Source organism: Spermophilus citellus (genome assembly GCF_964194105.1).
Source record: "Spermophilus citellus genome assembly, chromosome: 9".
Taxonomy (NCBI): Eukaryota; Metazoa; Chordata; class Mammalia; order Rodentia; family Sciuridae; genus Spermophilus; species Spermophilus citellus.
In genome coordinates this window covers 123,314,865-123,342,197 of record NC_138191.1, presented here as the reverse complement: position 1 = coordinate 123,342,197, position 27,333 = coordinate 123,314,865, and the positions used below count along the sequence as shown (strand labels likewise).

Genomic DNA, 27,333 nt, shown 5'->3' with positions numbered 1-27,333 from the left:
GCCAAAAAGAGGTACCCTGACACCTGATTTTCACTACTCTATGGTAATGTGCAATTTTCCCCCAACTGAATTGCAGCAAAGTTAGTTTAATGGTTTAGCCTTCAGAGGTTTCCAAAAGACTTATACTCCAAAGGAATAACTCAGCTTCTCCTATGTGAGAAGTCAAATGCATCATTGAGAAACACCAGTGTAAGAGCTGTAAGTTTCAACAGCAGCAGAACACAACATACTCACAGCCAAAATCACTTTAGACTATTGTCAGTCAAACACTTCCTGTCAAAACTCAGCTAACTCTCATATTTGAATATTCATTCATCTATGAAAAGTAATGTCTTATATAGCATGTGCTATAGATATATATCATCCTATTCCTCAAAACAATTCTAAGAGACAGGTATTATTATCTACCTTTTGAAGATCAGGAAATTGAAGCTCTAAGAGATTCCCACTAAGTAACAGGGCTGGGATTTGAATTCAGATCTACATGACTTTAAATTCTTGCTTTTTCATTTTTTTTTTTTTTTTAAAGAGAGAGTGAGAGAGGGGAGAGAGAGAGAGAATTTTTAATATTTATTTTTTAGTTTTCGGCGGACACAACATCTTTGTTGGTATGTGGTGCTGAGGATCAAACCCGGGCCGCATGCATGCGAGGCGAGTGCGCTACCGCTTGAGCCACATCCCCAGCCCGCTTTTTCATTTTAATACTTCGATTTGGAAGTTTCCCCCACCTTCCACCCTCTGCACTAAACTTGGCACAAAGAAGATATTTAATAAGTGTTTGTTGAATCCATGAGTTAAACAGGATAATTTTACTCTAATTCAAGGATCTTTTTAGGATTAAATTCTTCAGTTCCAATTTTATTTAAAAAAATAATAAGTTCATTCAATGACTTCTGAATGGTAAATAGTAACAGAAAACATGGCATTTTTAGTTAAAGACACTGGGTTTATTCTAAAATGAAACTCGGCATAACATAATTCATTACTATGGAAATTTGGATATAAAGAAACTGAAGTTATAAAAGGTAGTATAGTTTAGCACACTAAGAGGTAGATGTAGGCTGGGGATGTGGCTCAAGTGGTAGCGTGCTCACCTAGCATAAGTGAGGCACTGGGTTCGATTCTCAGCACCACATAAAAACAAAATAAAGACATTTTTTAAAAAAGAGGTAGATGTGAGGTAAAATCTGAGTTTGAATTATTAACTTTTAATTTCAGCTTAAAATAGGGATAAATGTACTTGCTTCCCCATGTAACAACGGTACCTTAAAGCTCAAATGTGATAACACCTGTAAAAACACAACTGTAAAGTGTTATACAAAAACAATTACTAGGCAGTACCTGACTGTAATCCCAGCTACTGGAGAGGCTGAGGCAAGAGGACTGCAAATTCCAGACCAGCTTAGGCAACTCAGGGAGACCCTGTCTCACTAAAAAATTAAAAGGAATAGAGAGATAGCTCAGTGGTAAGGCACCCCTGGATTCAATCCCCAGTACAAAAATAATAACTGTTATTATTATTGTGAACTGAACCTTGATGAAAGAATAAAAGTCTGATAATGTTTCCTTACCCATAAGACCGGCATTATTAAAAGCTCCACTGTATCTTAAATATTGAGGTAAACATCTTAAACTCCAGGTAGTATATCTTTAAAAAAAAAAAATGTAGCTTATCCATTATTAATCTTTTTATGTGTGAGTGCTCTGTCTCCACTGCAGAGAATTGGTGTGTGTGTGTATGTATATATATATATATATATATATATATATATATATATATATATATCCATAATATACTGTTTTGTTTTAAGAAGGATTACAACAATGGCCTCACCCCATATTGTGGGGAAAAGTGATGGACTGGGCTCCTCTGTATCCAGATAATAATTCCTTTCATGCTATTGCACTTATCCATTTGGAACATTAGTTGTCAGACGTATAAAACCAAGGAATACCAAGGACACGTTTAAATTCACCTATATATCAAATGAGCACTTTAATAACAAAAATTTCCATGTCCACATCAATAAATTTACTTCAAATTAATAAAAAAAAAATCAGAGCTGGGGCTGTAGCTCAGTGGCAGAGCGGTTGCCTAGCACATGTGAGGCACTGGGTTCAAACCTTAGCACCACATAAAAATAAAGAAAATAAAGCATGCTGTCCATATACAACTACAAAAAAAATTTTTTTTAATCAAATTTGGGGAAAAAAAGTGCTAAGAAATATTTCAGATGATTTCTTTTTTCTGTGCGTGTGCGTGTGCATGTGTGTGCGTGTGTGTGTGTGTGTACTGGGGATTGAACATAGGGGCACTTTACCACTGAGCTACATCCCCCAGGCTTTTTATTTATTTATTTTGAGATGGGGACTTGCTGAGCTGCTGAGGCTGGGTTCAAACTTGGAATTCTTCTGCCTCAACCTCCTAAATCACTGGGATTACAGATGTGCACCACCATACCCAGCTCTTAATGGTTTCTTCCAGCTAAAAAGCTCTTGTCCTAAGGAGAAGCCAAAAAACATTATTAGCATAAAAATATATGTTGGGCTTGGTCCTCCATAAGCTAAAAAATAAATAAGCAGAATACAGAAAAAAAACTCTTTACAATTTTAAATAAAAGGTAGGCATCAGTTCTAATTAATGACAAAGTACGGGCTGGGGATGTGGCTCAAGCGGTGGCGCGCTCGCCTGGCGTGCGTGCGGCCCGGGTTCGATCCTCAGCACCACATACAAAGATGTTGTGTCCGCCGAGAACTAAGAAAAAATAAATAAATATTAAAAATTCTCTCTCTCTCTCTCTGTCCCCCACTCTCTCTTTAAAAAAAAAAATGACAAAGTACATTTATCATTGAACATTGCTGAAATTGGTATGAAACAAAATCTTTTAAAATCAGTGGGATTGGGGTAAGTAAAAGAGAAAGTGTTCAGGAGCACTAGGATTATGTCTATGGTATGTGGTTATATTCTAAATAATGATCAAGATTTTAAAAATGTTTATCTTAGGCCCCCCATTCTCTTATTTTTAGTCCCAACCTGGAACAATCATTGCCCTATCAAACCCAGATTATAAATGTCAATGAGCTTCAGAATCTTACAACACATTTTGACATTAACCTAGCCTTCTTTTTTTTTTTTTTCCTTTTCTGATACTGGGGATTGAACTCAGGGGTACTCGACCACTGGGCCACATCCTCAGCCTTTTTTTGCATTTTATTTAGAGACAGGGTCTCAGTTGCTGAGACTAGCTTGGAACTTGGGAATCTCCTGTCTCAGCCTCCTGAGCCACTGGAGTTACAGGCATGCGCTAAGGTACTCAGCTAACATAGCCTTCTTATAATTCAATATATCCCCCAATTCATCTTTCACCAATAAAATCCTCCAACTACTCTGCTCCTACTAGTTATTCAAACGCCATCCCATCAAACTTGCCTACTGAAATAAAAATCACTTAAAAGGTCCTCCTGACTTCATTTGTTACATTTATTTATATATATATATATATATACACACACACACACAAGAGATATAAAAAATTGTGGCATATATGTGTAATAAGAATTATAATGCCAAAAAAAGTACATGTATAAAGGCATGAATTGACGTGAACATACTCAAAGATATGAAAAATTGTACTCTATATGTATAAGAATTGTAATGCATTCTGCTGTGTGTATCTAAAAAAATAAAATCAATAAAACTAACTTGGGGCTGGGGCTGGGGCTCAGTGGGAGAGTGTTTGCCTAGCATGTGTGAGGCACTGGGTTCGATCCTCAGCACCACATATAAATAAATTAAATAAAGACCCATTGACAACTAAAAATATTTTAAAATAAATAAACAAACAAACCATATGCCAAAATCACAATTTGATTTTGTATCTGCAAGGGACCAGGCTGTTTCAAAGAATTCAAGTGTACACAGTAGGCAGTAATATTAGATGAGAAAACAAATTTAGAATACAAGTGACTAACAAGATGTACAACAAGGAGTGCTTACAACTACAGATTAAACTCTGATTTTTTAGTCTGTCCCTCAATTCCTGACATGCTGGCCATTATCTTTTAATTTATTTATTTTTTTGATATATATAATATCTTAGTTGTTGTGACGGACCTTTTTTTTTTTATTAATTTATATGTGTGCTGAGAATCGAACCCAGTGCCTCTCACACAAGCTAGGCAAGCATTCTACCACTGAGCCACAACCTCAGCCCCCTGGCCATTATCTTTTTCCTACCTTGGATAGACTGATCTACTCATTATTTCCTGAGGACAACTCCTTCATGTTCTACCTCTGTCCAGATATTTCCCCTGCCTAGAATGCCCTTCTCCACCTTGTCAAATCTACCCAAAATACAATTCAATGCTATCTTCTCTTCAGTGGAACCCTTCCATTCTCACTGCTTCTTAACATTTCCCTTGTTGAGCACCCACTCTCATTTAGCAGATAAGTATATACAATTATAGATAAACCCCTTTTCTATACATTATACTCACAAGACATTTATTCATATGTGTTTATGCCATGTTACTCCAACTACATCACAAAACTCCTTGAAGGTGCAAGAACTGTCATTTCTTTGTATTCTCACCAGTATACTATTGTGAATATAATGGTTATTCAATATAAGATGTGTTGAAGAAAAAAGGTGAAATAGGGATCAAGGTGTGATGGCACACACCTGTAATTCCAGTATTGAGGAGGCTGACGCAAGAGGATCATAAGTTCAAGGCCAGCCTGAGCAACTTAGGAACTTAGGGAGACCCTGTCTCTAAATTTCAAAAATAATAATAATAATATTTTAAGTTGTAGATGGACACAATACCTTTATTTTATTTATTTGTATGTGGTGCTAAGGATCAAACCCAATGCCTCACATGTGCTAGGCAAGCTCTACCACTGAGCTATGTAGCTCCAGCTCTAAAAAAAAAAAAAAAAATGTTTTAAAGATTGGAGATATGGCTCAGTTGGAGAGCACCCCTGGGTTCTATACCCAGTAATGCAAAAGATAAAAAGGGGGAAAAAAAGTGAGGGTGGGAGGGATATCTTCTGGGTCCACCAAATCAATAGTTTCTTAAAATTTATACTCCTCAGTGGCTTTCCATGACTTAAAATAAGAACCCTACTAAATCTGGTTATCACCTTTCACTCTTATTTCATCTCCTATCATATTTTTTTACCACTTTGACGCCTCTCACTCTGCTCCACACATACTATAGTCTCCTGGGTCCTCACAGTCTAGCTCAACCTTATGATCTTTCTACTTGTTGCCTCCTCTACCTCTCCCCAAATCTTCCCATGCTGTAATTCCCATTACCCCTTTGTAATTCAAGTCACATTCCTCAGAATGCCTTATCTGATAATAATTGGCTAAAGCTGCACTCCTCTCCATTACTAACTGCATTAAACTTTAATTTTATGAACACCTCTAGCAGAAATCATTTTGTTGATGTTTACTGTTTATCTCTCGCAACTAATACATAAACTCCACAAGGCATGGATTTTTTCAGTGTTGTTTACCACTGTATTCCAGTACCTAGACTACACCTGGCATGCAAAAGACAATATATAAACATCAAAAAAGTTTGTTTCTTCTTAGCTAATACTGTAATCTAAGAGCATGAACATTGTTTTCTCTTTCTTTCTTTTTTTTTTTTACATACCTACAGCACCTAACAGACCAAATACACTGGAATCACCAAATAAATTTTCAACTAACGAGGACAGAAATAATCTTTCCTTTTCCAAAATATGCCTCCAGTTACACCTTTAAGTCAACAAATATGCATTAAGAACATACCATGAGGGGCTGGGGATGTGGCTCAAGCGGTAGCGCGCTCATCTGGTATGCGTGCGGCCCAGGTTCGATCCTCAGCACCACATACAACAACGATGTTGTGTCTGCCGAGAACTAAGAAAAAAATAAATAAATATTTAAAAAAATTCTCTCTCTCTCTCTCTGTCCCCCTCTCTCTCACTCTCTCTTTTAAAAAAAAAAAAATCCTCTCTCTCTCCATCACTCTCTTAAAAAAAAAAAAGAACATACCATGAGCCAGGCATTGAGCTAGATGTCACCCTAATTTCTTACTTTTTCCAACTTATTTTGCTCATCATTGACCGATTTTGTTTTTCTTCTTCCTGGGCTAGGGATGGAACCCAGGCCCTATGCATGATAGACAAGTGCTCTTTCACTGAGCTATACCCCCAGCCCTTATCACTGATATTCTAAAAGGTTCAATACTTGATCATAGCCCTGACTTCCCTTCACTCCCAGTCTGGTGACCTTATTTTACCCACCAATGAAAGACTATTAATTACAGCTATCTGCAGGGCACCATATAAAGGTAGTTAGTTATGGTTTATGTCAAGAGACCACACAGGGAACTTAATTGTCCAATTACATCAATCTCTCATCCATTGCTGTGTTCTCAGAGAAATCTCTCAAAAAATGAAAACCATTAAAGATACTCCAGAGAAATCTAGAGACATTTAATTATGGACTGATAAGGTATGATAATGATAAAGTAGTTATGTAGTAGACAGTCCTTATTCTAGAGTGTCACACATCTGCAGCTTATCAAATAGTTCAGGAGGAAAAAAAAAAAAAGGTTTTTTTCCTTTCTTTGGCAGGACTTCACAAATGCTAAGCAAGTACCCTTATCACTGAGCTACCCAAAAAATACAGACATTAATAGCTACATAAGTATAAGGCAAACAGTTAACAATTGTTGAATCCAGGTGAAAGATATATTAAACTAGTCTATCAACTTTTTCATATGTTTGAAAATTTTCATTAGAAGTTGGTAGAAGAAAATGTTTCTCTTAAGATGTTATTAAGTATATTTTTCTAGCTGTAACTTCTTGGTTGGCTTTTACTATGAGCTTTAACATATAATTAGACCAAAAGTGATGCATAGAATACTATAGGACCCAGAAATTGAATAATTAATACAAGATATATTGACAAAGTGGTAAGGAACAAGTAAAATTACCTAAGGACAAAAGAACTTCCAATCCAGGATAGGCCAGGTTCCCCCTTTTTAAAAACAGCCTTGAGCTCAGAAAAGAAAGACAACATATTATGGAACCCAGCATCTGTTCAGCACAACACAAACAGACCCAATCTTTCAGCCTCATCCAGACAAAGTCTACAATGGGAAACTAACCCACAGAATTAGAGCATATAATATATCTGAAGAGGGCTTTTCTAAGCTCATGAGGATATTGAAAATACAATTTATTATTGCTATTGTTACTTAAGCACATTATTAAGAAATCTCATCACAACTATCAACATAATTGATTCAGGCAAAGATTAACAGTGATGCTAAAACCATTTGGTTAGAGAACAGGAAATTCACATTGCCTCAAAGGCATCCCACAGATAACTTATATAAAGGGGAGTAGGTACCTTTAAAATGAAAAGATCAAACTTATCCTCGATAGTAATAATGGAAAAAGCTTATCCTTCCAATATAACAAAGAAAATGTGGGGCTGGGGATGTGGCTCAATCGGTAGCGCGCTCGCCTGGCATGCGTGCGGCCCAGGTTCGATCCTCAGCACCACATACCAACAAAGATGTTGTGTCCGCCGAGAACTAAAAAATAAAATATTAAAAAATTCTCTCTCTCTCTCTCTAAAAAAAAAAAAAAAACAAAGAAAATGCAAACATCATCTAAGTACTATCTTACTTAAAATGTTTATCATAAGGTTGCAGGTGTAGCTCAGTGGTAAAATGCCTGCCTAAAATGCATGAGGCTCTTAAAAAAACAAGTTTATCCTAAATTTAAGCATGAGAAAATAATCAATTTCTGGGACATTATAACTGCTTGAACTCTTCAGAGAGGAAATGTTATTAAGACACATATACACATTAAAAAAAAGTGTTTGAGAGGGCTATTGTAGATCAACAGTCTGAAAACTTAAGCTTTATTAGAATACAGCCATACCCATTCATTTATGTACTGTCTATGGCTATCTTTCCCTCATAAGTGACAGTATGGCCCACAATGCCGCAAATATTTACTCTCTGGCTCATTACAGAAAAAAAATTACTGACTCCTACTCTAGATTAAAAGAGACATGACAATCAAATGTACAAGAGACCATTAAAATGGATTCTAAAGGGAATGGAGACTATGAAGAACATTTATGGAACAACTGAGTAATTTAAATATGAACTAATATCAGACAATATATGATTGCTGAATGCTGAAGTATTTATGAATGACAGTATTTAGGTCACAATATACACAACGTACTTTCAAATGTTTCAGCCAAAGGGGGGAAAAGCTTCAGACAAAAAAAAAAAAAATTAGACATGAATAATGCAAATGAGACAAAATAATAAAAATTGTGAATTTAGAAGAGGGGTTCTCAAATTTCTGGGTCTCTGGACTCCTTTCCTCTTAAAAATTAATGACCTTTTCAAAGGGCTTAAAGTTATATCTGTACTTACTACATAAAAAAATTTAAAAAAGAAAATTGTAAAACATGTATTGATTTTAAAACAGCAATAAGCCCATTACATGTTACCATAAATAACATATTTTAATGAAAATAGATTTTCAAAACATAAAAAATGTAACAAAAAGACACTGGTGTGCCACATCTACAAATCTCTTTAATGTCTGCTGCAGCACTCTCATCTGCTTCTGTACTCAATCATATTAACAAGGTGCTTTGTTTGAAGTATAAGGGGCTGGGGATACAACTCAGTGGCAGCTCCATGCTCAATGGATTCAATCTCCAGCAAGACACACACACACACACACACACACACACACACACACAAATACCTCCTAGGTGAAGCATATGAAGAAAACACAATTTTTCATACAATATGTATTTGGATAAAATGATCTTCTAAGATGATCAGCAATATTATTCTTTGATACTACACCGTAACTTGACAAGTGATATTTTTAAAAGGTTTGTTACAATGTGGAATCTAAAGCCAAAATAATGAACTTTTCACACTGTTACATAAAATCCTTTGATCTATTTTGCACTTTGGATCGATCTTTTACTTTTGTAAAAGAATGCATTGATTGTTTGGAAAATACTCCTTCTTTGAGTTAACAAGAATACAGAATTTTTAAATGCTGGTATATGTCAATATCTAAAAAAATATTGTACAATATCTAAAAAAAATTTTAAAAACCACTTGTTAATATCACCACCACTCTTACTCTTTAAAAAGTCTAAGTATTAAGACACTTCCAAATTCACAGAAACAAAAGTTATCTATAACTCTAATTTCTGCTTAAAAGCTCAAATTTTATCACTGGCAGTAAGTTTCCACCAGTTGTTTTCTTTAGGATGACAAGCTACATTTCACCCATTTTCAAGAAAATATCAGCCAAATACCCAAGTCTGAGAACCAATCTTTCTTTCAAGTAAAAATGATGATCCAGGAAATGAAAAGGGTTAGTTTAGCTTGCAACTTAATCCCACTACTGTTTTTTCTTCCTTTATCTAACCACTTTACTTTCACATGCAGAAGGGATTCACATGAACTTCCCATCACATAGAATATTAAAAACATGTGTACTCAAGGGTCAAGATATTTTTTAAAAATTAATGTTTTTACTATTTCATCAAGGATATTCCTAAGCAAAACTGACATTTTTGTTTTATAACAAGTGCAACACGAAACATAATTATTGCTAATACAGTTCTATTGCCTTGGTTTGTGCTAAATAAAGCAGCAACTTTATCCAGCACTGATTGCTTTTGTACTGTTAGAACAAATGTTACCAAAGTGAAAAAGGCAAATAATGTCTTAGTATTGTGGTAATAGTTTTGACCCTGTAGACTACCTTATAGGGCCTCAGGAAACCCCACAAATCCACAGATAATCAATGATGTAGGTGAAAGGTATATGGGTGTTTGTAATACTATCCATTCAACTGTTTTTAGAAATTTTTTAAATAATTGAAGGGGAAAAAAAGAAATCATGAAAACCCCTTGTCTACTTTTAAAAATAAAGAAAAACACCCTCCTTAATATTAATAAATACATGACACAGCAATGTTCTTACAAAAAAACAAACCGGGGCTGGGGATGTGGCTCAAGCGGTAGCGCGCTCGCCTGGCATGCGTCTGGCCCGGGTTCGATCCTCAGCACCACATACAAACAAAGATGTTGTGTCCGCCAATAACTAAAATAAATAAATAAATATTAAAAAAAAAAAAACAACCACAATAACATCAGTAGTAGAAATTTCCAGGCTTTATCAACCAATGAAGGCCCAGTACAAAAACTCAAGGTTTGTTTCAGGAAGAATCCATTTATAAGGAGCTATTCACAACAAAGCAAAGACAGATATGGATTCTAGGCAAAGAGATCTAAAAACTCCATAGAGAAAAATATCTGCAAATCTTATATCCACAACACTACTATCCAAAATATACAGAGAATTCTTAAAACTGAATCACAGGACCCCTAAAGGTCAGGAAATAATACCAAGAGTTAATAAATGGGATGGCATCAAATTAAAAAGCTTCTGCACAACAAAGGAAACAATTAGGAATGTAAAGAAAAAACCTACAGAACAGAAGACAATTTTTGCTGGCTATTCTTCTGACACAGGATTAATATCTAGAATATATAAAGAAATGAAAACCTTTCCAAAAAAATCAAATAACTCAAATTCATAAATGGGCAAATGATTTAACCAGACACTTCTCAAAAGAAAAAATACAAGTGGCCAACAAATATATTTAAAAACATTATATATCATTAGCAATTAGGGAAATGCAAATCAAAACTACACTGAGATTTCATCTCACCTCAGTCAGAATGGCAGTCATCAAGAATACAAATAATAAATACTGAAGAGGAAGTGGAGAAAAAGGAACACTTTTACACTGTTGGTGGGACTGTAAATTAGCAACCACTATGGAAATATGTATGAAGATTCCTCAAAAGATTAGGCATAGGGGCTGGGGTTGTGGCTCAGTGGTAGACTGCTCACCCAGCATGCATGAGGCACTGGGTTGGATCCTCAGCACCACATAAATGTAAAATAAAAATATTGTGTCCATCTACAACTTTAAAAAAAATTAAAGATTAGGCATAGAACCAACATATGACCCCAGCTATACGACTCCTCAGTATTTATCCTAAAGAATTAACATGGTCATACTATAGTGATACCCATGTTTATTACACCACAATTCACAAAGCCAAACTACAGAACCAGCGTAGGTGTCTACCAATGAATAAATGGATAATGATTACACACACACACACACACACACACACACACACACACACGAGTTCTATTCAGCCATTAAAAAATGAAATGATCGGGCTGGGGATGTGGCTCAAGCGGTAGTGCGCTCTCCTGGCATGCTTGCGGCCTGGGTTCGATCCTCAGCACCACATACAAACAAAGATGTTGTGTCCACCGAAAACTAAAAAAAAAATAAATATTAAAAAATTCTCTCTCTCTCTCTCTTTAAAAAAAATGAAATTATGTCATTTTCAGGGAAATTAATGGAATTAGATCATTATTGTAAGCATAAATAGCCTAACTGTGAAGGTCAAAGGTCATATGGCTTCTCTCATGTGTGTGAAAGTTAGAGAGGAAAAACAAAAAGAAGGGAGGGTGAGATCTCATGAAAATCAAAGGGAGATCAATAGAAGAAATGGACCAGGGGACAGGAGGTAAGGAGGGATGGGGGAAGTGATATCAACCAAATTACAGTGTTATATTGTGTGCTTGTATGAATGAATATGTAACAACAAATTCCATCATTATATATAACTATAATGTACCAAAATAAAAAATGTAGAAAAAATAAAATTCTAAAACCAAAACTAACAAAAAGACAAATAACCAATTAATAAAATACAGAATGAACAGGCACTTCTCAATTTCATATCCACTAGCATGGCTACAAAAAAAAAAAATGTTGCAAGAATGTGGAAAAACTGGAACACTTATACATTGCTGTTGGGAATGCAAAATGGTGCAGATACTGTGGAAAAAATTTTGGTAGCAGTTCCTCAAAATGTTAAATACAGAGTTACCATATGACCCAGCAATTCTCTGTAGATACATAACCAAAAGACATGAAAATTTATGTCGGTACCAAAACTTTAAACCATGTATTATTCCTAACATCCAGAAGTGGAAACAATGCAAATTTCTACCAACTAATGAGTAAAATAAAACTGGTATTATCATACAATGGCATATTACTCAGCTGTAAAAAGAAATAAAGTATTAACACATACTAAAATATGGATAATCTTGAAAACACTTTGGAAAGTAAAAGAAGTCAGACACAAATCTACTGAGTTGATAAAAATACAGACATTTCTATGAAAAGTCCCAAATAGAAAAATCCATACAGACAGAAAGTGGATTATGGTTGGTAGGTATTACAGGTATGGAGAATGGAGAGTTACTACTAATGGTTATGTGGTTTCTTTTTGAGGTGATGAAAATATTATTTTGACACAAGGTCTCACAAAGCTGCCGAAGTTGGTCTTGAAATTGCAATCCTCCTGCCTCAGCTTCCAGAGTCTCTGAGATTATAAGCATGCACCACAACGCCAGGCTTTATTCATTTTTGAAACGGGGTGTCAACATGTTGCCCAGTCTGGTCTGGAATTCCTGGGCTCAAATAGTCCTCCCACCTCAGCTTTCCAAATAGCTGAGACTATAGGTATATGCCACCGCACACAGTTTTATTTTGTTTTGTTTTGTTTCAAATACACAGACTCCACAGTGCATTTCCCACTCATGACCTCTAAGATTAGAAAAAAGAAAAATGTCTCAATTCAATATCTACTGAGCAAGATAGGCTCAAAAGTGGGAATACAGAAATAAATACTGTTTTTATGATCCTCATAGTATATTGTAAATAGACAAACATAAGCAAATAATTAGAATATAATGTGTTAAGCACAACAAGAGATGTACAAAGAATAGAAAAAAATATTATGAATCAAGAAAAGTTTCATAGAAAAGATTTCTAAACTAAATCTTTAAAAATAAGATGTTTTCTCCAGGCAGATAATGAGAGCAAAAGATGCTATATATCAGTCCATGGACTGCTGACAATGGCATTAAAAATGGCATTAAAAAGTGGGACAAATCATTTCTCCAGAATAACCTGAGAAAGCTTCATGGTGAAATTTTAGCTGATTTGAGAATGAGTAGAACCTAACTTTGTATAAAAAGAAAGTAACTAGACTTTGGGATAAATTAAATAATAGCAGGTAAAATACAATTGGAAATGTTCATATTTAGTTCAGTAGTTAGAAAAACCCCAATAGACTGCTGAAATAGCATTGACTACTTGCTGGTAATGGTATGACTTGGGCAAGATTTTAAATACTACTACCTATAGTATTTCTCTTGCTTCAGTTATTATTATTTCACATATTCTTTTTTTTTAATATTTATTTTTTAGTTCTCGGCGGACACAACATCTTTGTTGGTATGTGGTGCTGAGGATCGAACCCGGGCCCACGCATGCCAGGCGAGCGCGCTACCGCTTGAGCCACATCCCCAGCCCTATTTCACATATTCTTTACCATAAAAATCCTCAGATTAGGGGCTGGGGTTATGGTTCAGTGGTAGAAAGCTTGTTTTACATGTGTGAGGCACTGGGTTTGATCCTCAGCACCACATAAAATAGTGTACATCTACAACTTAAAAAAAAAAAAATCCTCAGATTAGGAGCAGGACATGGAGGCATACTTGTAACCCCAGCTACTTGAGCCCAGCCCCACCTACTTAACAAAACCGTGTCTCAAAATAAAAAAGAACAAGGAATATAGTTCAGTGGTAGAGCACCCCTGAGTTAAACCTCCAGTTATACACACACACACACAAACACACCAAAAAAAAAAAAAAAACCCTAGGATTTTCATGCGCTAGACTATCTATTATTAATATTTTACAACAAACCTGAGATAAATACAAATATTCCAATTCCACTTCCAAAAGGTTAGTGTAACAATTCACAATACTACATCCATGCATTGTTAAGTATTATAAATATGTTGTCTCATTTAATCCTTCCAAAAACCCGAAGAACTAGGTATTTATTACTCTTTCTAGAAAACAGACACTCAGGGAAGCTAAGCCAATTTTTTTTGTGTGTGGGGGAGGCTACTGGGGATTGAACTCAGGGACATCAACCACTGAGCCACATCCCCAGCCCTATTTTGAATTTTATTTAGAGACAGGATCTCACTGAGTTGCTTAGCACCTCGCTTTTGCTGTGGCTGGCTTTGAAATCATGATCCTCAGCCTCCAGAGCCACTGGAATTACAGGTGTGCGCCACTACACCCAGCAGAAACTAAGCAGTTTGCTCAGGGTTGCACTGGTTATTAAAAGGCAGAACTGGAATTAAATCCAGAGCTGCCAATCCTAAAACTCTTTTCACTAAAATATATTACTTTGTCTATCTTCAATCTTATTTAATCTAATAAAATAAGACTTCAATTCTTGCACTCCCTGCAATAGCCAATGGCTAGTACCATAATAGTCCCTTACATGGAGAGGTATGATATTTAGTCAGCTTTTTCGTTGGTCTGACCAAAAAACCTGACAATAACAATTTTAAGAGGAAAAGTTTATTTTGGGGCTCACAATTCCAGAGGTCTCAGTCCACAGACAGCTAGCTCCATTGTTTGGGGTCCAAAGAGAAACAGAACATCATGGGGGTAAAGCGTGGCAGAGGTAAGTGGCACAGGACATGACCACACGGTATCAGAAAGACTCCCCTCATCACAGAGAAAGTATATATCCCAAAGGCATGCCCTTGATGACCCACCTCCTCCAGCTACACCCTACCTGCCTTATCAGAGGATTGATTAAGTTAAGGCTCTCATAACCAATCCTTTCAAATCTATGCTTTCTGACATTGTCTCATACATGAGCTTTTGGGAGATACCCTGAATCTAAACCATAATAAATACACATTTAGTGAAGACACTGTTTCTATGTACTGGACATAAGGAAGGAAAGGTTACAGTTGGAGAAATGCAAGCCAAAAGAAACCCCAACACAAGGTGACTCCTCAAAAACTCTCACCAGGGCTGGGGATGTGGCTCAAGCGGTAGCGCGCTCGCCTGGCATGCGTGCAGCCTGGGTTCGATCCTCAGCACCACATACCAACAAAGATGTTGTGTCCGCCGATAACTAAAAAATAAATATTAAAAAAAATACTCTCTCTCTCTTTAAAAAAAAAAACAAAAAACAAATATACATAAGCTGCATAAATTGATTATTAAAAAAAAAAAAACTCTCACCAGGCACAGTGCACAACTATAATCCCATTGACTAGGGAGGCTAAGGCAGAAGGATCACAAATTCAAGGCCAGCGTTAGCAACTTAGCAAGACCCTGTCTCAAAATTTAAAATTTAAAAACATTGAACCCAGGGCCTCACACATGCCTCACACATGGCATGTGTGAGGCCCTGGGTTCAATCCTCAGCACTGCATATAAAAAAATAAGAAATCCATTGACAACTAGAAAATATCTTTAAAAAAATTTTAAAAACAAAAACAGGATTGGGGATGTAGGACTGTGGTAGAACATCACTGAGTTCAATCCCCAGTACCACAAAAATAGCCCTCTTAAAAAAAAAAAAAAAAAAAAAAAAAAAAAGCCCTCTTTAAGAAGTTAAAAAGAGGGCTGGGGTTGTGGCTCAGTGGTAGAGCACTCACCTAGCACATTCGAGGCTCTGGGTTCAATCCTCAGCACCACATAAAAAATAAATAAATAAAATCAAGGTATTGTGTCCAACTACAACTAAAAATAAATATTAAAAAAAAAGTTAAAAAAGAAGAGGGGGAACCATCCTGAAATGTCCCTTGCCCAGAAGAAAGATTGGATATATCAAAAGAACGCAAACTTCTTCAGAACTCAAGAACGGGCTGCTGAAAACTAAACCATAACAGTTTTTTAAGGAAGACTTTCAGATGAAAACAATAAATAATGAGCAATAATGAGCAAGCAAAAATAAATAAATAAAATAAATAAGCCTCTTTTCCTCTTCAGGTATTCCAAAGGCTATGGAAGAGCCTCCAGTGCTACAGTGTACTAGCCTATAGGAGAAATACAAAAAAAAAATATCTTCAGAAATGTAAAGAGTAAATCTAGCCAAGTTCTAGTTACAGCAATGCAGAAATCATGCAGTACACACTGCAGTAAAATCTGATGCCAACAGCTAAGAGGTATCAAGCAGCATAGGCTTGCTTTTTTTTTTTTTTTTAAGCCTAGAAGCACTTACATTCTAAAAATGCTTCTAAAGGACTGCAGGAAACTAACATAGCAGAAAAGAATGGGGTTCAGCTGAAGCACTTTCAAGAGTTAAAGCCATGGAAAAACTTTATGATTTAACAAATAAATCATACTGGTAGTTCATTGCCTCTCCTGACATTTTGCCTTCCCCCAACTCCCAAGTAAAAAAGCTAAGCTGTTTTCCCAGTTCCCAACAAATGTAATATCCTTCAAATGTAATATCTTCTCAGCTTTCTAGATTGCTAGACTAGAACACAGAAATGACACAGAAACATCCTCCCTACCTTCCCTCCAACAGCAAGAAGAGAATCAAAGACCAGAAGAAAAGAATAGTAGGGAGTGATCTCTCTCATTTAAAATAGCATAGATTATAAGAGGTGACTACTACAATACTCATCCCAAACTCTTTTTTTTTCCCCTCCCCTCTTTTCAGATTAGGGTTAAGTAATCTTTTAAATTTTATTCCTTTTAATTTTGTTCTTGTGTCCTTACACAAGTTCCTTCATGGATTTCTTTTTTGTAACAGACTCTAGAACCTATCTTTTTCACAGGAATGTTATCTGAAGAACATGTTAAAGTACCTGAAAAACCTAAAAGCACAATGATAGGTAACACTGTGTCATTCTAAGCTCTTTGCTCCAACTAATTTGTTAATGCCTCACAACTCCATGAGACTGATACTATTAAAATAATTTTTTCAGATGAGTAAACTGAGGCCCAAAGAAATAAAGTTCCTTTCCCAAGTTTACACAAATATTTTACAATTAGAATTTAAAACCACAGGGCACTTGGGTCAATAAATTTCAGTATATGTTACTAAATTGATGTATATGTAATATGTAGTGAAAATTGTATTAGACTATTACAGCACATGGCTTAAGGAAACAACAAAAAAAAACCCAATAACCTAATTGAACATTCAAAAAATATTTAAATTCTACTTTATTCCTATGATATCCCATTCTAATTAAATATTCTCATAGTTAATTATATCATATTCCATCATCTTTATGCATTCTAAGATTAAAATGTGACAGATAATTTATGGGTAAGAACTCTGGAGTCACACAGACCTAGTCACACAATGTCATTTAATAACAGGATGGGCAAGTTTTTGAAATATTTCAATATGCATGTATAAAACAGGATTAATACCCACCACACAGAATTTAAAACTAAATACATCATAAACTTATCTCAGAATAGCAGTTGGCATACAGTAAGGTGATAAACAAACATCATTAGTTACTGCCTTTTTTTTTTTTTTTTTTTGACAATTTGGTAAGTTGTTGAGGGCCTTGAAAATTACTGAGGCTGAGCTGGGGATGTGGCTCAAGCGATAGCGCGCTCGCCTGGCATGCGTGTGGCCCGGGTTCGATCCTCAGCACCACATACAAACAAAGATGTTGTGTCCGCCGAAAACTAAAAAATAAATAATAAAATTCTCTTCTCTCTCTCTCTCTAAAAAAAAAAAAAAAAAAAGAAAAGAAAATTACTGAGGCTGGTCTCAAACTTGGGATCCTCTTGCCTCAGCCTCCTGAGTCACTGGAATTATAGGCACCCAGCTTCTTTGCCATTTTGCCCATTTCCATGTAAACAAATATATAAAAAATTTTGCCCCAAAGACATCATGTAATATTGACATGGGCATATATACATTGGATTTCACGTTTTAGTGTCCTCCTTCTTTGAAAATTTTCCAGTACTTTTATGATATATGTAACACTGCCACTGATGTGAGCATCTATTCTATCAATTTAAACACATAGCTACATTGTATTTCTTACATGTAACTGTAATATTGCAAACCCTTACCTCTTAATACAAACTGTCACATTTCTTCTCCTCCTTCCTCCACCCCATTCCAAAAAGGGATGGTAAGTAGAACCTCCCACAATGCTAAGCAGACATTCTATCACTGAGCCGCACTCCCAAATTGTCACATTTCTGATTGCACTAGTAAAGTAAGTTTTAAAGTCACTGTGTACAACGTTTTATCAAAATACCTCTAGCTAAAGTGACAGTTATTTTCTTAGAAATTATTTACTTTCTCAACTAAAAAATCTCAAGGCCAAAAGGTAAAGTGACTTGCTGAAGTTTGTATAGGTAGATAATGACAAAGAACTGAACCAGAATCTTCATACTGAGCCCAAAGCTCTTTATCATCTCACTACACTGGATAATTCCATTTCTTATCAGAGGAGAGAATAAACATCTGAGGACAAAAATAACTCAAATCTCTAAAGGTTAGAAAAAAAATTCAGGAAGCAAGTCTTCAAAGATCATTACTGTGGCACAACAACAATAAAAAAAAAAGTGGCATTACTCAGTACTGTTTCCTTTTTGAAAACTCATATCAACTCAAAAACTTGCTCTTGGGCTGGGGCTGTAGATCAGTGGTACAGTGCTTGCCTAGCACTGGGTGAGGCACTGGGTTCAATCCTCAGCAACACATAAAAACTAAATGAATAAAATAAAGGTATTATGTCCATCTACAACTTAAAAAAAAACTTAAACATTAATAACAGCTGGGCATGGCACCACCTGCAAGACCCTGTTTCAAGATTAAAAAAAAAAAAAATTTAAAGGGGCAGAGCTGGGAATGTAGCTCAGTGGTAGAGTACCCCTAGTTTCAATCCCCAGTACTCCTCTCCAAAAAAATCATCTTAATAAACAGACTCCAAGGACTGTCATAGTACAATGCTATTATAACACAATGCTACTATAGCAAACACACCTGAATATAAACTTAGAAATTCTGATATTGAGATTCTCATTGTTATTTTTGCTGTGATAGAATCTAATCTTTTTTTCAGAAACAGCTTTCCACAAAAACTATACTAAAATAAAAGACAACAAAATTTTTCTCAGTAAGACCACTATCTGACATTAAGCTTTCCCAAAAAATTTTAGAGCATTTCAATTCTAACTGGAGTTTAGCAAAAACTCACATCATTCTTTCAAGTCTGAACTGAAAAACAGACTATTTTTTTATATTTCATAGTTTTTAATCATAAAACATAAGCATGAAATCTATTTTATATTCAAGCTACAACAAGAACAGACAGGAAGAGAGAGAACAGGAAGACTGGCAAGTCAAATCAATTATTTACTTAAAAGTCCACAGGGTACAGAGCTCTATAAGATGCACAGTGCCAACCTGTTCCACCCCTTCCCTCCTAGTTAGTACAGGCCACGAGATGAGGACCAGAGTCCAACAAATAGCAAAGTGCTAGGGCAAAAGGGCCTTACCAAGCTAGATAGAGCCACATACATTTCCTTTTATTATTTTTCTTTCTTTTTCCAAACTGGAGATTGAACAACCCAGGCAAGCTCTATTACTGAGCTATACCCCCAGCCCCCATTATTTTTTTGAGACAGGGTCTTGCTAAAGTGCTGAGGCTGGTCTCAAACTTGTGATCCTCCTGCCTCAGCCTCCCAAGTCACTGGGAGTAAAGGCATGCCCCACCTTACCTGGCTCAAACATTTCTAACTCCTAGTTAAAGAACAGAAGTTCAAGGAGGAGGAGGATCAACAGCTTAAATATTGCACAGACATTAAGGACTATGAAAGTGCCTAAGTACATGGACAGTGGATCTTCTGAAAGTGCATTTACAGTAAAGTATCGGGGACAGAAACAAGACAGGAGAAATGTTGAAGAATGAGAAGAAAGTAAAAGAAAAAGCTACATACTGAATGTTCTTAATGGTAGAGGGCTTTTATTGATTTATTTGAGAATAGAAGAGACCTCAGGAAAGGGGGGGGGCACCTGGGGTTATGGCTCAGCGGTAGAGTGCTTGTCTAGCACGTTCGAGGTGCTAGATTCAATCCTCAGCACCACATAAAAATAAATTAATTAATTAGAAATATTATGTCCAACTACAACTAAAAACAAAATATTAAAAAAAAAGAAAGGAAGGACTCAAAGAATGAAGCTACATATACAAGTGAAAAGATAGTAATTGATTAAGAGTGAAATACTGGGGCTGGGGTTGTGGCTCAGTGATAGAGCACAAGCCTTGCACGTGCAAGGCCCTGGGTTCGAACTTCAGCACTACATAAACATAAATAAAGGTACTGTGTCCAACTAAAACTAAAAAAATAAATAAATATTTTAAAAAGAGAGTGTGAGATACTAAACAAAGTGAACACTAGGGAAGGGAATACAATAAATAAAACTGATCCATGTGGGTCATGGAAGTCATCAAAGCATCAGAAATGGGGGACAGTAGATGGTTAAGGACTTTGAAATATTAGAAGCTGTACCAAAAAAAAAGCACAACTCCTTTCTTATCCAAGGAGTTAAGGAGTATTCATATAGCAAAAACAGAACAGTTTCATTACAGAAAACCCTTACTGTAAGTTACTAGTTAGAAGATGAAGGAAATGTTGGAAGAAAAGATTTGAACCTAGGACTTTGCTCACACTTGTACACAGATTCTACCAGACACAGTAGAAACAGCTGGAAAGGTAAAGGGACATCAGGAATGAGGTGGAAGTGGGTGGGGCTGAGGTTTATAATAAGGAGGCAATTACAGTAGACAGAACTTTGAAGTAATTTTCAACAGCAAAGATGAAGAAGAGTAAACTAAAGAACTATATTGTTGCAGAGGACAGGGATAACTAAAGGAGGCATACCAAAACAGTATTAGATGCTATAACAACGAATATTTGGCACTAACGAATCTAACATTTTCAAGTGAAATGATCTTCAAAATTCACTTTCTCAGAAGTTGAACCCTGAAACATCCTTTATTTTCATTTGTGAAGACTAGAAATTTGCTGAACTGCCAACAGTTTGTTTTTTGAACTGGATGATATTATTATTATTATTATTATTATTATTATTATTATTATTATTATTGCTGAGGATTTAACCCTGAAGCACTTTTACCACTGAATAACATCCCAGCCCTTTTTTTTTTTTCTTTTGAGACAGGGTCTTGGGCTGGGGATGTGGCCCAAGCGGTAGCGCGCTTGCCTCGCATGCGTGCAGCCCGGGTTCGATCCTCAGCACCACATACCAACAAAGATGTTGTGTCCGCCGAGAACTAAAAAATAAATATTAAAAAAAAATTCTCTCTCTCTCCCCCCTCTCTCACTCTCTCTTTAAAAAAAAAAAAAAAAGAGAAAAAAAGAGACAGGGTCTCATTAAGTTACTTAGAGTCTCACTAAATTGCTGAGGCTGGCCTTGAAATTGTGATCCTCAGGCTAGGGATGTGGCTCAAGCGGTAGCGCAATCGCATAGCATGTGTGCGGCCCGGGTTCGATCCTCAGCACCACATACAAACAAAGATATTGTATCCGCCGAAAACTGAAAAATAAATATTAAAAAAAAATTCTCTCTCTAAAAAAAAAAAAAGAAAGAAAGAAAGAAATTGTGATCTTCTTGCCTCAGCCTCCTGAGTTGCTGGGATTACAGAGGTGCACCACTGGACTTTTTTGGGGGGCAGGGGGGACAGTGCTAGGGATTGAACCCAGGGCCTTGCACATTGAACATTTGTTTTTAAATAAAAATGATAAATACAAAAGGATAGAAGGGACTTTATCTGACTAATAAATGAATACTATATGACTAGAACTAGTCTATAGATCAAACTTGGTCTTTTTAAGCCCCTCTTTTCATACATAGTATACAAAAACCGAGAGCACCAAGTTATATCTGGGTAGCACTTCACTGACTTGAATTGCTTTCTAATCCGTTATCTCAACTGACTCATCGTTTATTCCTATTATTATGATGCCTAATCCAAGGATAGAGTACTAGGAAAGAACATAGGCTTTGAAAGAAAAATCTAGAATCTTACCTCTACCATTCCTCCCAGGAATATTTCTTAAATGTCTAAGATGAGCTTCACTTATCTATAAAGCAGGAATAATAGAACCTATTTATGAGGCACTTGTAAAGACTGAAGTGTTAATACATATCAAGGACCTACTCCACAGTAGATGCTAAAGAAATGGAAGATAATATATTCTACTGTAACATACAGCAATGACAGAGAAAAACGGAAGATTTACTTAATTAACATTAACATAAACTAAGCCATCAAGTTTTTTTTAAAAAAAAGAAAGAGGGGGGGAGGGATTTTTTTTAATATTCATTTTTTAGTTTTTGGCGGACACAACATCTTTATTTGTATGTGGTGCTGAGGATCAAACTCAGCGCAGCGAGCATGCCAGGCGAGCATGCTACCGCTTGAGCCACATCCCCAGCCCTGCCATCAAGTTTTTAAATATTTATTTTTTAGTTGTAGTTGGACACAGTATCTTTATTTTATTTATTTATTTTATGTGGTGCTGAGGATCAAACCCAGGGCCTCGCACGTGCTAGGCAAGTGCTCTACTGCTCAGCCACAATCCCAGCCCCGAACCACAATTTATTGCTACACTTGTAATAAGTGTATTAATAGACATAGGACAAATTCTGTTTAAAAAAATCCTAAAGTAACAAAAATATCCCCAAAATTTCACTTCACTTGACAGTTAATCTAACAAACAATGATAATATTAATTACAGTATAATTTTATATATAATGTTTAGTGGTTTGAAATGTAGTATGTTTTTTTCCAATTGAGTCTTTCCAAAATAAATAAAACCTTTTAATTTCCAGATCAATTCCAGGGCAATTCCAGACAATTTCAACATTTCTCAAATAAATGGTGTTTAAAAAAGAAAAGAAAAAACACTTGGATGTAGAGTAATGTAGTTGGCAGAGAATAAGGATAATAGAAGCTATGTCCTCCCCCTCACCTTCCCTAATTTCAGTTAACTAGTATCACAAATAATTCCCAGTTTTACCAATCTCATAAAAATCTTAAAGTTACCTTCTTTCTCTATATCATCATTAATCTCTTCCTTCTTCAAAATATCCAATATATTCCCCCAGTTTGATTTTTTTTTCCCCCACTCCATTCCTTAATCATACCCTGACAGTATTCACATCTGAATTTCTAAAAAATTCCTTACCTGGCCTCCTTTCCAATAATCTACATAACACCTCTTGATTAATCAGACTATAATTCCAAGTATATCAAGTCATTGCCCAATTTATAAACCTTCAATGGTCCCCAAATGTTGGCAAGATCAAGTCTAAATTCTTTAGTGTAAATATTTTTTAAATATTTATTTTTTAGTTGTAGTTGAACATGATACCTTTATTTTATTTATTTATGTTTATATGGTGCTGAGGATCGACCCCAGGGCCTCACATGTGCCAGGTGAGTGCTCTACTGCTGAGCCACAACCCCAGCCCATCTTTAGTGTAATTATTAATGCTGTTTACAGCCTAAGTGAACATCACCTCATTAATTTTATCTCCTGCTAGACTATAACCTAAACTGCATTCTCGAATCAGACAAATATTCTCACTCAATCACTAACACAGACTTATTTCAATCTTTGCCCTGGCCTGGAAAACCATCCTTTTCCTTTCCGTCTATTCATATCCTATCCATTCGTCATTGTAAAACACAGTCTGCGCCTCCATGAAGCCCTCACATACTTCAGCCCAGACTAATCTTAGTAAACTATAAACTGTCATTTTGTCATAAACTAGTACCGTGAAACAAGACCTCTTAAAGCAGTCACTCTAGTCCATGGCATTTTCACTAAAGAATACCAGCATTTTTCATGAGGCTCAATGATTCAAAATTAAAAACTCCTTTAATCTGACATGATATCCTTTATCTGTTTTTAAATGTTCTGTCTTTTATAAAATGGTGATATTAGATGAGAGTTGTTCTTCATTTTCATGCTCTTATTTGGAAAATAAAAAGTTCTTGAAATATATCTGGTTTAGAAAACCCAAGCACAGGAACAGTATGCTAGTCTTCATCTCTTATTTTGGCTTATATGGTTCAATATTGTTATGGAACTGTTGCAAAAACTAAGTACTGTCTCCCCAAATAGAATTTTAAATTTCTTATGAACAAGGCTAAATACGGCACATCCTTCATCTTTTTGTTTTCTCCATATTAACTAGCCCTGGATTGAATACAAAACAAGTACTATAAACTAAATAGAATTAATGAAATTCATGGCTTTTAAATCTAATGCGAAACTGACCAAAATGTAGCTCAAGCCAGTATGCCTTGTCTCCTCTCCACTTGTCATCTCTCAACAGATTCTTTGCAATTTTCTGGATTGTACCCACTTAATAAACAATCACCTACCTCCCAATATCTCTAATTCCACTCTACTGGCCTCTATTTATGATCTGAAATTTTATCCTTCAGTTACCTTCTTAGTCCCTTAATATTTTTCCCTGCCCCATTAACTCACTATCCTCCCACCTATTTTTCCTTCACAATTCTTTAAAAGCTTTTTTTGGGGTGGGGTAATGGGTATTAAACCTAGGGCTTCCCACATGGAAGCAGGTGTTCTACCACCAAGCTACACCCCAGCCCAGGGTGTGTATGTGTGCGCACGCACACAAGGACAACTGGAAACTCTGGGACTCCTCCATGCTAAAAGCAAGCTACCACTTGAGCTGTACCCATTTCTCTTTTAAGATTTTGATCATCTCTTTCAAATTGCCTTAGGATCTAGTCTCAAAAGTCTTCAACTTGGTTGGGCTGGGGATGTGGCTCAAGCGGTAGCGCGCTCACCTGGCATGTGTGCGGGTGGCCCGGATTCGATCCTCAGCATCACAAACAAACAAAGATGTTGTATCTGCCGAAAACTAAAAAATAAATATTAAAATTCTCAAAAAAAAAAAAAAAAGTCTTAACTTGATCACCAGAAAAGTTCCTACAGAAAATATTTTGAAAGTGTCTAATTTTATCAAATTATATTAAATATCTCGGGGACTGGGTCTGTAGATCAGCGGCAGAGCCCTTGCCTAGCATGCATAAGGCACTGGGTTCAATCCTCAGAACCACATAAAAATAAACAAATAATAAAGACACTATGTCCATCTATAACTACAAAAAAAAAGAATATCTCATATTCCCAGCTACTCAAAAAGTTGAGGCAAGAGGATCACAAGTACTTTGTTACAAAGTCTAACTAACATCTCTAAGTATCTCCATTAAATATCTTCTATATTGAACCAACTTCTGCATCGGGTCTTCCATTTCAAGGACATTTAATGAATGTTTTAAGTCCACAAAAATCTAAAAATGGTATTCTCTTCCTTCCCAAGGGAAGCATGAGAAAATGTTGATCTTGTTTACTTAGGGAGTAATGGTCTGAAATATACACAGTTCACAAAACTTTCCTATGTTCTGGTCTGAACAATACTAAGAGTAAGATTGAGTCGAATCCTTGCTTGGAACTAACCTCTGAAAAACTGATCTCACATCTTAAGAACTTAGTTCTGTCACCTATAAAATGGAGATAATATTATCTACCCCAAAGGGTTATTGGAAGAAAATTAAAACTTTAAAAAGTACGTAAGTACAGTGGCTATTGATACATAGAATTTAGTAAATATTGGGTTATGATATTAGTCCTCAAGACTAATAGAGAAATTTTACTTATAAAACTTTAATAGAGGGGCTAGGGATGTGGCTCAGTGGTAGAGTGCTTGCCTAGTATGTGCAAGGCCCTGGGTTCAATCCCCAGTACCACAAAAAAATAAAATAAAAATAATAAAACTTGAATGAGCCAGGCAATGTGGCACATACCTGTAATTCTTGCAACTTGGGAGGTTAAAGTAGGAGGATCACAAGTTCAAGGCCTGTCTCAGCCACTTAGCGAGCCCCTGTCTCAAACATAAACAATAAAAACGGCTGGGAGTGAACAAAGCTCATGAAGCTCAGTGGTAAAGCACCCATGGGTTTAATCAACAATACAAAAAAAAAAAAAAAAAAAAACTTAAATGAGGTATGGGTTCTACTGCAGCAGTACGGTGCATGTATGGGGCCATGAGTTCAATCCAAACCACAGCAAAAACAAAACTTATGAGTTGCTCAGGTATTAAATATAAATAATTAAAATGACCTAAATAAGATAAATACCTCCCCCCAAGTAATTAGAAATACGGCACATGTGTGATAAAGCTGTTCCAGACTGTAAAGAGTGAAAAATTAACTTTTATCTTGATGAGGATTTAACATTTCCAGTTAACTTGAAACTGGATAAAACCAGAGATTTCTTTAAGTTTATAAACAGGAAAATGCTATCAGAGCAAAGTGAATGATACCATTTTTCTATCTGAAATCTTTAGCTTCTGCAAAAAGCCTATACAAATAAAGCAGTGGTAAAGGGCTCAGGAAATACATTTTATCCTTTGATTATAATTAAGTTCAAATCTGCTCCTATGCAGATTTGCCTATCAGCATACTAAAAAATACTTCTTAGATCCCCAAAAAAGGCTGTATTTTTTTAAAGGCTATAAATAAAATCATGTTGATATTAATAAGCTAATGATTCATTAAGAGAATTCTAATTCAATCATAATAAAACTTAAACAAGTTATATTTAAGCAATGACTTTTTATTTATAGAGATCCAAAACAAGGATACTATTCAAAGGGCATCATCTTAAGAAGCAACACTGGGGGCTGGGGATGTGGCTCAAGCGGTAGCGCGCTCGCCTGGCATGCCTGCGGCCCGGGTTCGATTCTCAGCACCACATACCAACAAAGATGTTGTGTCCGCCGAGAACTAAAAAATAAATATTAAAAATTCTCTCTCACTCTCCTCTCTCACTCTCTCTTTAAAAAAAAAAAAAAAAAGAAGCAACACTGGGCTGGGGATGTGGCTCAAGCGGTAGCGCGCTCACCTGGCATGTGTGCGGCCCAGGTTCGATCCTCAGCAACACATACAAAGATGTTGTGTCCGCCAAAAACTAAAAAATAATTATGAAAAAAAAAATTCTCTCTGTCTCTTCACTCTCTCTTTAAAAAAAAAAAAAAAAAAAGAAACCTAGACATGGTTTAAAAAAAAAAAAAAAAAAGCAGCAGCAACACTCTCTCAATCATGTGGCCAAAGCTCAAAACCTTTTTGAAACTATTTCTAAGATTCTCAAAGAAAAACCTTGCACACACCAAAAACCTAGTCTCCACCCTTTAGAATTACATGCCTCTTGTAACCAAAAATAATGTTGAT

At 35.9% G+C, this 27,333-nt stretch overlaps 1 protein-coding gene across 11 annotated transcripts in view; it reads right to left on the bottom strand.

Moving 5' to 3' along the window:
* Positions 1–27,333, bottom strand: part of LUZP1 (leucine zipper protein 1) — a 187,146-nt gene that overhangs the window by 59,845 nt on the left and 99,968 nt on the right. For 4 of the 11 annotated variants that reach the window (XM_081307306.1, XM_081307317.1, XM_081307310.1 and 1 more), the window contains exon 2: positions 5,802–5,902. The exons of 6 other annotated variants lie outside the window; for them this stretch is intronic. The gene's annotated coding sequence lies outside the window, so the exon portion shown is untranslated. Of the gene's footprint in view, positions 1–1,341; positions 1,431–5,801; positions 5,903–27,333 lie in introns of all 11 variants that reach the window. One more of the 11 variants, XM_081307312.1, reaches the window with a different exon arrangement.